Raw genomic sequence first — 10,660 nt, 5'->3', positions numbered from 1 at the left:
GGTGAGTGTGTGTGTCGGTGTGAGTGTGAGCGCGCGCCGAGAGGCCTCCCTCCGCGACTCGCACCGAGCACACGCACCCGCACCCGCACGCACACCGGAGCCGCGGCGGGGCCGGCGGCCGAGAGTTTGCGTGTGTGCTCTCCCCGCTCGCCACCTCCCCCGCTCGCCGCCGCCGACTGTGGGAGAATTTCCTAGAGATCGCCTCCAATTTCCGCCATTTTGGGAAAGTTGCATGGAAAAAAAAAAAAGAAAAAAGAAATAAAGCCTCCGCTGGATTTTTTTTTCCTGTTGGAGGCAGGAAAGTGCTTTTAGGGAACGCGGCGGCGCGGGCTCGACACTGCCGTCCCCGCGCGGAGGAGGGCGCGGGGCCGAGCCGGGCACCCGCGCCGTCGCGGCGATCTTCTCCGCGCAGCGCCGCCGGTGCGGGCGCGGGCATGCGAGCCAGGCGAGGCGGCGGCGGGCTGCGGCGGGGGCCGCGGAGCCTGCAACTTGTTTACGGCCGCCCCGGGCGGCCGAGGCCGGCGGCCCGGGTCCGCCTCGCCACCCGTGCGTGCGCCCGTCTGCGCTCATGGGCTACTGTCTGGTCCACGCTCGCGTCCTGGGCCCGGCGGGGCCGGCCTCGCGCAGCGGCGGCGGGGCGGGGGAAGTAGAGGCCGGCGGGGGTGGGGATCGGGAAGCGCAGGAGCGGAGGCATCCGCCGCGCGCCCCGCCAGCCAGCCGCCGGCCGGAGGAGGAGGCAAACTTGAGAGCGGCGGGGCCAGGGGCGCGCTGGTGGAGGGAAAACTTTAATGGCCTTCTCTGGAGAATAGAAAAAGAAAGAAAAAAGGAAAAAAAGAAAAAGAAAAAATCCAAAAGACAAAAAAGTGCATGTGTGTGGGGGTTTCTAGGACCCGAACCTCACGATCGGATCTGATCCGATCCGATCACGGCCCACCGCGGGGCCGTGAGAGAAAGTTGATCAGCAGGGCGGCTTTCTCCGCGCCCGACCGAGGTGTCAGTCTGTCTGTCCGTCCGCGCTCCGACTCCACTGGGGTGGGAGATCCAGCCGCACTGCCGGGTCGCGTGGGTCAGGGCTCTTGCCCCACCCTTCTACGGGGACGCGAAGGTAAACGTCGCTTTGGTTTTCCTTCTCTGTCCTCCTGCAGCCACCGCCCAGCTTCCTTTTCCTCCTCTTTCCCCGCTGTTTTTTGTTTTGTTTTGTTTTGTTTTTAGGGGAGGGTATCCGAAAAACGGAGTCTCTTTCCTTATGCAACTTCCTCGGGCGCAGTTTGCAGGCCCTTCCCCCCCCCCCCCCCCCCCCCCCCCCGCCTTCTGCATCCCTTGGCCCGCTCCTTTGCCACCTCGGGGCTACCGCCAAAAACAAGCGTTTAAGATCATCCAAAGTGCCCAGGAGCAAAAATAGATGTTAAAGAATTGTTCTGAGTTAAGGGAAACTGAGAGGAGAAATAAGAAACCGGTTTGAGTGTGTGTGTGTTGGGGGGTAGGGGGAGGTGCGTCGTCTGGAATGAGTGCGTTAAATTTTCATTTCAATTTTTGTAGATTGTTGGTTATGATGTCTTTATTGGTGTGGGGAGCCCGGGAAGCTCTGTACTGGCTACCTCGGTCGCGTGGATTTTTGTTCAAGTTTTTAGAAAAACAGTGACTCGAGTAGAGAGCCGGAAAGTTTCAAGTGCAGGAAAATAGCGAGCCTGCAAAACTGGCCAAGGGGGGACCTCTAGTGGCTAAACGTATCTTAAGTTCCAGAGACAGAGACCAAAGTTTGGCCTTTACTTGTAGCTACGTAGGCCGTTTAGACGTGGAAGTAATTAGAAGACCTGAGTTAGCAGTCATATTGAGAAAGGATGCTGGTCCGAAAGAGAAGTTTGTAAGTCAGAGAACAATGACGTCTGAGCTTGCGCGCCCTGTGGTTTCTATCCTTCCTTGCTTACATAAAAAAACCAAAGCCTTTTATTCTGAGATTTGAGATTGGCACTCCTTAGATAAGAAAATTTGCCTTCTGTTTGCCATCATCCCCAGTTTTTATTTCCCCTCTAACGAGTCATAGCAGATAGCTTAATTCGGAATGTTAAGGAGAAATCAAAATGAAATGTGTGCTTAGCACTTTGCAAAAACTGAAAAAAGAAAACCTTTTGAAATTTGTTTTTTATATGAACTGATCATTTTGTATGTATCTCTGATACATATAATTTCAGGCTAACAATTTATTCAATAGCTTACGTATAAACTTACATATATACTCATAAAATACATAATATCTCATTGTAATGGTGTAATTTTGATTCACTGAGTAAAAAAGGTTATTTCAGTATACTTTGTATAATTTATGATTTAAAACACCATATATATATACACATGTGAGTTATATAACTATTTCCCAGTGTGTATTCTGTAAAATATATTGAGTTTTAAAAATAAAAACCGGAGGAATTAAGGTTGTATAAAATCATTCTTGTAATTACCACCTTTCTGTCACACAGTGAAAGAGACAGGGTCCATGTAGGTATCTCAGGCTGGTGTTGAATTTGTATTTTCCTCCTAGTGCTTTGGTAGCAGTCTTATTTACAATGAGAATTTTTATTATGTGAGTGTAGAATACGGGAATGATGTGAGTGATTAAAATTAATTTCACCTTATATGAAACTAGTTGATTTTAATACCCAGAGCTGTGTGGTGTGATGGATGTTGAGTTTGAATTGTATATTATGGATGTGAAGGCTTTATGAGAGTGCTTTGATTTTTTTTTTCCTTTTTCTCGTATAAAATCAATGCTAGATCCTTAAAAGAAGTCTTGAGGGTACACAGCAGTTCTGAAGGCCACCAGACAGTTCCATCTTTCACCACTGCCTTGAGGTAAGAGTCACTTGTTGCTACACATGGTCCAGAAATACTGGACACTTGATTTCCAGTGCAGCCGGAAATTAAAGAGAGTGTGACAGGGTTAGTAGAAGGGAAAACAAAAAAAAAAAAACTTAGTTTGTGGGAACTGCTTCGAATGTTTGAGCAAGTAGACAGCAAGTGTGCTTGAAAAGGTAAATGAAGCCGTAGGCAAAAAACGGAGGGAATCGTGTGGCGCGTGTATGCCTTTGGGATAGGCAATATATGGGTAGCCCGGAGACCAGCTGGAGTTGTTACAGTTACAAGCTTTCCTGCAGAGTTCCTAGCTACCTTTTGTCCCCCCCCCCCCCTCACTGAACCTGGCTCACTGATTGGCTAGATTGGCTGGCCAATGAGCTGCAGGACTATGTTGGCACCCTCCCCCAAGTGCTCAGGTTACAGATGAGAGTGCTCCAGGATTTTATGGAAGTGCTGGAGATCTGAACTCAGGTCTTTCTGCTTTCCTGGCTGTTGCTTTATTGACTTTGCCTCCTCCCAGCCCCGTGTTTAGTACATTTTAGGGGAGGAGACGGGTAACGCAGTTTCTCTGTGTAGCCTTGGCTGTCCTAACACTTTCTCTGTAGGCAATGCTGTCCTCAGACTCACTGAGATCCACCATCTCTGCCTCGGGCTTTCTGGGATTAAAGGTGTGTGCCATTACCACCCAACCATTACTGTATTCTTTTCTTGTTTGTTTGTTTGTTTGTTTGTTTGAGACAGGGTTTCTCTGTATAGCCCTGGCTGTCCTGGAACTCACTCTGTAGACCAAGCTGGCCTCGAACTCAGAAATCCGCCTGCCTCTGCCTCCCAAGTGCTGGGATTAAACTGTTACTGTATTCTTAACGGGGCAGTTCAGCTCCCTTTTTTCTACTAAAAACTATTTATTTTCTTTTGAATTGAAAAAGTGAGAAAACCAGAAAAAAGCAGTAGTGAATTATTTAATGCCTTATATAGATAGATATACAATGGCAGGGAAGAGATAGGACCTTTAAATGCCTTTGCAATTTGAACTACAATTTTGTAGCTAAAATTTATGACAGTTTGGGGAGGGTATTTAATTAACATGTAATTAACATTTAAGTAACTCCTATGGATTAAATTCAAGAAGACCTTCTGCCAGCTACCATGTCTTAGGAATGTAGCATAGATTTAGGAATTTTTTAAAACATTTCTGTGGAAATATAGAAGTGTTGTCTAATAAGTTCTTTTTAGTTATCCTGAAGAGTACTGGTTTACTCCCAATAAATTATCCAGGACCTTCCTTTAGGATCAAGGCCAGTCTCTGATGAGGGAAGCCGCTGCTGGGGTAGAATATCTAAGTAGAGCTTTTTGTTATTTATGTGGGCTCAACCGTCTAGTCTTCCTTTCTCCTTTTCCACTGGCTTTCCTGCCTCCTCTGTCTTGAGTACTAAAGAGTTTGCTAATTCTTATTTGGCAGAAACAAAAAGGAATAAATTAACTTTCCTTTTAAATTTTATTGTTAGTATTTCTGTGTGTGTGTGTGTGTGTGTGTGTGTGTGTAGGTATGTGTGTGTGTGCATTTTGTGTGTTTGCATGGTTTTGTGTGTATGTGTGTGTATGTGCGTGCGTGTGTGCGCCCACTCGCGCCTGCACTAACACCGTATTCCATGCATGGCAGCTAGCAGACATCTTTGGGTTTATTTCTTCCTTTCCATCTTTATATGGGTTCTGGGGGTTGAACTCAGCTTCTCAGATACTTTCACCCTCTGAACAATCTCACTGGACTCAGCCTCTTATGAGCAGAACTAATTGTCTTCTTTGGGTAATGTGAATTACAAATGAAACTGAATAATGGGCAGAATAAAAGCGATTGTGAACAGTATTTTATTGTCATTTCTGTTTGTGGATTGTCTTAAGTAGAGCAGCTAGTAGAATTTATAGATTTAGTTTTTGTCAATGTGTGGATGATGCTGCACAGGCCGTGGGCAAGAGCATCTACCAGCCTATGCAATAAGAGCATGATCCTGGCGAGAGTGGGTGCTGCTACCTGGGTGGTCAGTGTGTTTTCGGTGCCCAGTTAAAGACACTGCGTGTTCGTCTTTGCTGGAAGGCTCACTGTGCCTGTGGACTGCGGAAAGAAAGGGAAGTCTGAAATCTAATGTATTGCCTTGTATGAGTTACTGGGTCACCTTTGCCTGGATTTTCCCATCTGAAAAATGGAAATGTTGACACGTGCTCTGTTTGGAAGGGAAGTTTCAAACTAAGATTTTGGGAATTGTGACAAGGTATTCAAGTGTGTGATGGCCATTTTATCCTCCCCAGTCTGGCCAGGTTTTGTCAAGAACAGCAGAGTATACTTGTCAAAGGTTTCTAGCAATGTCTTTCTCTTCCTTCTTTCCTCCCTTCCTTTCCTCCTCTTCCTCCTCCTTCCCACCCTCCTCTTCCTTCTTTTTGAGACAGGATCTCAGATTTGTAGCTCTAGCCTGGAACTCTGTGTAGACCAGGCTGACCTGGAACTTACGGAGATCTGCTGCCCACATTTGTCTCAGGAACACTGGAATTGAAGTTGTATGCCATCAAGTCTGGCTTTGTCTTTTCCTTCTTTGTTTTTTGTTTGTTTGTTTTAAATTTATTTATTATGCATGTATGTCTGTGCATCATATTTGTGCCTGGTGCCTTCCAAAGTCAGAAGAAGCTATTGGATCCCCTAGGACTAGAGTTATAGATGGTTGCAAGCTGCCCAGTGAGCGTTGAACTCAGGTCCTCTACAAAAGCAACAAGTACTCAACTAACCACAGAGCCAACTCTCCAGTTTGATTGTCTTTTGTTTCTTTCTTTTTTTTTTTTTTTTTTTTTTTTTTGGTTTTTTCAAGACAGGGTTTCTCTTTGTAGCCCTGACTGTCCTGGAACTCACTCTGTAGACCAGGCTGACCTCGAACTCAGAAATCCACCTGCCTCTGCCTCCCAAATGCTGGGATTAAAGGCGTGTCTTTTGTTTCTTAAGAAAAAATGTATTAGCTTCTGAATGGAGGAACCACGCTTTACCACACTACTGGTTACAAAGCATGAACATTATCCCAAATGATTAGAAGGGCTAAGTGAAAAAAAAAAAAAGTTAAGAAAAATGCCTACTCATGGAAATGGTAGTGTGAGAGAAGTATGGATTGATGCATGGGAAACTGTTTACTGTAGTTAACACTGTGGTGGTATGCACCGAGTCTCCCAGAAAATAGGAGAAAAGAGAAGCCTGAGTGGCAGTGTTGGAAGTCCCAGAGGAGGAGAGGAATTGATTTCTGGGAGTGACTAGTTTTAAGGAAAAGCCCAAGTAAGATTTTCCCCACATGTTTTCTAGACATCATTGTTGTCCTGTTTCTCATTATAGCCAATTCCAAAATCTAGATATGAAAAACAAGAAAGAAAGAAAGAAAGAAAGAAAGAAAGAAAGAAAGAAAGAGGAAATACCATTATGCCGGTAGTGGTGATTCACGCCTTTAATCCCAGCTCTTGGGAGGCAGAGGCAGGCTGATTTCTGGGTTCAAGGTCAGCCTGGTCTACAAAGTGAGTTTCAGGACAGTCAGGGCTACACAGAGAAATAATTATTTTCATCCTAACGATACTGAACCTGACTAAAGAAACCGACAGGCTTCAGTTCTATTAGTTTTATTTCATCTCTCTTTTATAGATTATCCAATCAGTATCCTAAGGGTCTAAAAACCGAGTAGTAGAGGAGATAAGATGTATTTGTCCATTTAATTAATCCTAGAATAATTGAGAGGTAGCTCTGGGGTAAACTTTGTGGGGCTTTTGATTTTGTTTTTTAATTTTATGAATATGGGTGTTTTGTCTATATGTATATCTGTGTACTTCTTGTGTCTAGGTCAGAAGAGATTTAGAATCTCCTGGAACTGGACTTACAGATGGTTGTGAGTCAACATGTAGATACTGAGAATTGCACCTGGGTCCTCTGCAAGAGCAGCAAGCACTCTTAACCACGAAACCATCTCTTCAGTTCATGGTATTTTATTTTTAACAATTATGTGTTGTCATAGATAAGACACCCATGACTTATGGTAGATAGAGCAGGATAGAAAATTTATGAAAAGTAACTTTATATGGTATGTCACAGTGGAACCCATGGGGTCTCATGGACAGATAGTCTTGGGGTCTTCACTCAAGCAGTGTCTTTGGTTTCTTAAGGAGTTGCTACTGACTTTTAACAGTGTTGAAATCTGAAAGGCTAGGTTTTGTTCCAGGGGAGCTCCCAGGATCTTAAGCCTAGAAGGAGAGATAACTGAGAGCTCTACCAATTGTACCAACTGCTGGATCAGTTCTAGTGCATATATAGCAAGAGTGTAACAATTCCACCTTGTGTACCAAAAAGACCGACTCTAGGTGCCTTAGAATCCAGCAGAGTCAGGAAACACGAACTTGGGTGCTGGCTTGTGATGGCTGTTCCTGTTTGTCAGCTTTGACCATATCTGGAATGAACTACAATCCAGAATTGGAGGGCACAGCTGTGATGTAGATCTTGAGGCTGGAAGATACAAATTTCTGACCTGGATCTTGGCATGGAGTTCTTGAGGCATAGTGGCCTTGAAAAGCTTAGGCCTAGGCAAGGTAGTATACGCCTTTAATCCCAGGATACTAAGGCAAGATCTCTGAGTTCAAGGTCAGTTTGGGACAAAGCCAGTCTCAGACGCAGGTGTGGTGGTACACACCTCTAATCTGGCCCATACCTTCTGCTGGAGCCCTACATAAGGACTGTGGAAGAAGGATTCGCTCTTCTGCTTGCACTTACTTGCCAGCACATCTGTTGGAACCTACTTCTACAGAAGACCAGCTGAAACAAGAGCTTCATGGGACTGAGCAACTACTAGATTCTTGGACTATATAGTTCATTATTGGGGTGTAGTTACATGATCAGCATTTATTATCAAATCAGTGAACATTATGTCTACAAAATCACCAAACATCAGTCTTTAGTGTAAGTGACTTCATAACCTAGAGAGAAGCTGTGCACATCCGAACCCGTGATTAAGTGTGAGTGGAGGAGATAGTCACAGATACATGGTATATCATGTTTGTTAACCACATTGCTGTTCTAGAGATGGATGAGAGGGTGTGCACTATTGATAGTTTATTTGGGATTCTATCAGAACCTGCTGTAGTCTTGAACTCCCTTGTTATTACTAACGGTTTTGAGACAGTGTTTTACTGAGTAGTCTGAGGTACCTTCAAACACAAATTTAGCCCAGGTTGCCCTTGAACTCACAGTATTCCTGCTTTAGCCTCCTCATATGTACTCCCACATCCACTGGTTATTTTTCTTTCAAAGTAAACTAGTCCAAAAAGATACTTAGTAACTTGTCCAGAGGCATCTCTTACTATTTGAAATAGGGAGGACCAGAGAAAATGATACTATAGGCTAACAGTCCTAAAACTTTTCTGTTGCGTTTAGATTTCTGATTTGCTTGCTTTTCCTTTTTTTCTCTTTCCTCTTTGCTTCTTTCCTCCTGTTCCTCCTCAGCCTCTGCTTCCTCCTCTCCTCCTCCTCTCCTTCCCTCCTCTTCCTTCTTCCACAGGCTTTCTCTGGGTATCTTAGAACTTACTCTGTAGATCATGCTTACCCCAAACTTGGAGATCCACTTGCCTCTGCCTCCTAAGTGCTAGGATTGGGGTTAAAGGAGTGTGCCACTACTGCCTTGCTAGATCTCTATTTTTCAAACATTAATGCCCAGGGTTAAAGTAAAAATGTCTTTCCTAATTAGTGTATTTTCTTTGATATATTGACTCATATTAATGCACAATAAAGAAGGATGGGTGGGAAGAAGATATTTATCCCTTCTTGTTTATTTGTTTCCAAGACAGGGTTTCTTTGTGCTGCTCTGGGTGTCCTGGAACTAGTTCTGTATGCCAAGCTGGCTTGGTACTCAACAGAGATCCGACTGGCTCTGCCTCATGAGTGCTGGGATTAAAGACATACACATCTGCCACATGGATTTTATCCTTTTATTCCAACCTTTGTGAAAATTGAGATTTGAGAAAAGTCCAGTTATTGAGCTTTGTTGAAATTCCTCTGCTTTGAAATGGCACAAAGTATTAGTAAAATAGCAGAAAGGAACAGAAGCTGGGCTTGTGGCTCAGGGGTAAAGAAATCATTTTCCAGCACGTGTGAGACTCTGTCTTCAAACCTCTTTAGCACTGAAACAAGTGGCATCCTAGGTTACTGACAGACTGAAAAGATAATGAGATTTACTCAGCATCCATCCAGGATTGTACAAGAAAGAAACTTTAAGGATATATACGCACACAAAAAGAGACTATATCAGGTGGGTGGGGTGGGTGGTGTTGTGTCCTAGAATAAAAATGAAAACACAGCCTGTATTAGGAATATTTCAGCAATCAGTGCTTTAATTATGGTGCTAAATTCTGTTTGTGGGTGAGGGAAAGCGACTGTTTTTGGCTGTAGTGATTCTGTATTTGTGTGTGTGGCAATGATCAGGAATATCTGCTATGTGAGTTGTTTCACGTCAAACAAGTCTTTAGTGTGACTTAAAGTTGTCATTTCTTGTGTTGATTATAGGGCAATCAATTGTTCAACTTCGATACTGCTTTTTCTCCCACCTACTGTGTGCTAGCTGAGCTCTAAGTAGGGCTATACCTTTATATTGTATATATTTTATTTAAATCAAACTAGTTTGCTTTTGACTGTATTTTGAGTAAGGTTGTTTAGACTGTAAAGTCAACAGTGTTTTCCGCATCTGTTTTAACATTGACCCCTGAATAGTGAATTGGAAGGTCTGCATGGCTAACTGTACCTGGGTGTTAAATAATCTAAATAATTCACCCTGTTGGTATGGTCTTACCTCATGGATGTAGCTTAGGGAGGCTGGCTACAAATGGTTATTGAGATAAGTCTGAGATATGACTTCTGTGTGAGAAAGAAAATCTGGTCAAACCTAATTTATTACATGCAAAAACGGAATAGAGTGTAAATGCTTCCATTCTTGCTCCATGTTCTATAAAAATATAATACAGAATTAGAAGGTACCACACTTAGCATTTAAAAAAACTTATCAGATGAAATAAAAGGAGCAAGACACCATTTTTAGCTTTCTTTCTTTTAAATTTAAATCCATGCACATGTAGCAAAAGCCTAGAAGTGTCTGTGTCAGACAGGTTCTTGTTCTTTTATGGCCGTTGGATCTCTCTAATGGTGTAGAGTTTCTACTGTTACCATTCTAGTGTAGTACACTGATGAGACGATGTCACTTTTAAGATCATCTCATCTTTGCTCTGAGATTCCTTTTATCTGTACACTGAGTGTGATCTCAGAAGCATCTAATAGGAACTTATTAAATAGGCCATTGTCCGTTAATGTCAGTTAATGAGATTTCAGTTTCTCTGTACATTTTTTTCTTGAAAGACATTTTTCATTTTCTGTTCCTCCTTTAGAGGAAGTAAATATGTTTTGGCCACAGAATCTTTACCTCTGACAGGAACAAACCGAAGGGGCAGGAAGTTGAGATTTTGTAAAGGTTGCATACAGTCTTCATGACTTCACAGACAGCAGGTCACAGAGACATGGTTATGTTGTAACTGAGACAGTTCTTACTCTGATATAGTCGGTCGGGCACATGGGGAGAGAACGTAGGAGCTGTGCATTTGAAAGCTTCCTAGGTTTTAAAGCCTCTTGAGTCTGTTGCTCTGGGCCAGGGAAGACTAGAAGACTGATAGCCTCAAGGATTGGTTCTTGATTGTTCTTTGGTTTCTCACATCATCATAATAATCTAAAGTTTTGTCTGCTCGAAATGTATGAACCTGG

At 43.5% G+C, this 10,660-nt stretch overlaps 1 protein-coding gene across 7 annotated transcripts in view; it reads left to right on the top strand.

Annotated features, from left to right (window-relative positions):
• The window catches only part of L3mbtl3 (L3MBTL histone methyl-lysine binding protein 3), a 103,988-nt gene that overhangs the window by 1,119 nt on the left and 92,209 nt on the right, over window positions 1-10,660 (top strand). The window contains exons 1-3 of one of the 7 annotated variants that reach the window (XM_031380648.1): window positions 372-1,105; window positions 2,773-2,850; window positions 6,713-6,850. The exons of 1 other annotated variant lie outside the window; for it this stretch is intronic. The gene's annotated coding sequence lies outside the window, so the exon portion shown is untranslated. Of the gene's footprint in view, window positions 1-371; window positions 1,106-2,772; window positions 2,851-6,712; window positions 6,851-10,660 lie in introns of those variants that run through there. 5 more of the 7 variants (XM_031380655.1, XM_031380649.1, XM_031380650.1 and 2 more) reach the window with 5 other exon arrangements.

The sequence above is a fragment of the Mastomys coucha genome, unplaced genomic scaffold, assembly GCF_008632895.1.
Source record: "Mastomys coucha isolate ucsf_1 unplaced genomic scaffold, UCSF_Mcou_1 pScaffold2, whole genome shotgun sequence".
In the NCBI taxonomy this organism is placed as follows: Eukaryota; Metazoa; Chordata; class Mammalia; order Rodentia; family Muridae; genus Mastomys; species Mastomys coucha.
This window is presented reverse-complemented; position numbering and strand designations above follow the sequence as displayed.